A 1434-nucleotide genomic window follows, 5' to 3' on the forward strand; every position below is an offset into this window, starting at 1 on the left:
TATATATATATATATAATATTCTGTAACTGTAACTTCTGTCGGTGCTGTGCTTTTTTGGAAATCGAATTTCCCAGAGGAACCCACCCGAGGGATTAATAAAGTTCTAACTAATCTAATCTAATTTAAATATGGACTTTCACTTTTTGGCAAACACCAGTGTTGCATCCGCAGATTTGTCATTTTCACTGAATGGGTGTTTCTGTCGGCCAGTGTGCTGTTTAGTCAGGCTGTTTGCCTGACTAAACAGCCCATATATATTTTTTTTGCCCATATATATATATATATATATATATATATATATATATATAAGAGCTCCAATTAAAAAAAGAAAAATTAAAAAAAAGTTTCGTCTATTAATGCCAGGAAGAGAAGTCGGAAAACTTGCCAGTTGTTTAAGTTAACAAACTTATAAACATAACTCTGACATTCAGGCACAGAGAATCTAAAGAGTTATAATCAAGCAGCCTATTTATGTTTAAATTTGCATAACACAGTTTTAGTTTTTATTCTTTCAGCTGTAGTTCGGAGAGTATTTAATGGCCTGAGAGCAACCAAATAATTAATGCAACAACTTGATTCAAATGTAATATTAATGTCTACCTGGAATTTATATCCACACGTACAGAATGGGGATTGGGCATTAGAGGGTTTGTAAATATGGAGATAGAACAATCTTTGAAATTTCTTATGATGTATTCCAATAGTATTTAAGCACATGTGGTCTTAGTGTGGTGCTGGGGCTGAGTTGTGTTGGAATCTGTCTGTGGAGGGTGCTGGCCAGAAGTGTTTGTCTTCTGGTCTGGTGAAAAAATAAATGTGCTTCACTTTCAAAATGCCTTTTGGACTTGTTATTCAATCATTCTCCTCCTGGACTCCTCTACCCAGACCAGCTGTCTGTATGACGAACTCGGTCACCTATAACATCTCTAAGTTTCTGGCTTCAATCCTCAACCCGTAGGTAGGCAGCTCTAAACACCACATCCAAAACACCTTGGATTTTGTTGAGAAAGTGAGAGATGTCATTATGGAGGCAGATGAAACAATGGTCTCGTACGATGTTATATCTCTCTTCACTTGTGTTTCAGTCACGAGTGTTGGAGGTAGTTTGTAAGAGATTACAGGATGATTCCAACCTCAACAACAGGACCACTCTCAGCATCGACCAATTGTGTTTGCTTTTGGAACTGTGTCTTAATTCCACCTATTTCACATAAAATTGCAGTATTACAGGCAGAAACATGGGTGTGCCATGGGTTCCCCAGTTTCACCCATTGTGGCTAATTTGTACATGGTAGAAGTGTAAAAGAGGGCTTTGTTATCCTACCTGGAACACCACTAAGTCACTGGTTCAGATATGTGGATGACACCTCGGTGAAAATCAAATCTCAGGACGTACCACAATTCACGGATCACATTAACTCAGTGGACCAACA

Source organism: Haplochromis burtoni, unplaced genomic scaffold (genome assembly GCF_018398535.1).
Source record: "Haplochromis burtoni strain Fernald_Lab_line unplaced genomic scaffold, NCSU_Asbu1 Contig_25, whole genome shotgun sequence".
Taxonomy (NCBI): Eukaryota; Metazoa; Chordata; class Actinopteri; order Cichliformes; family Cichlidae; genus Haplochromis; species Haplochromis burtoni.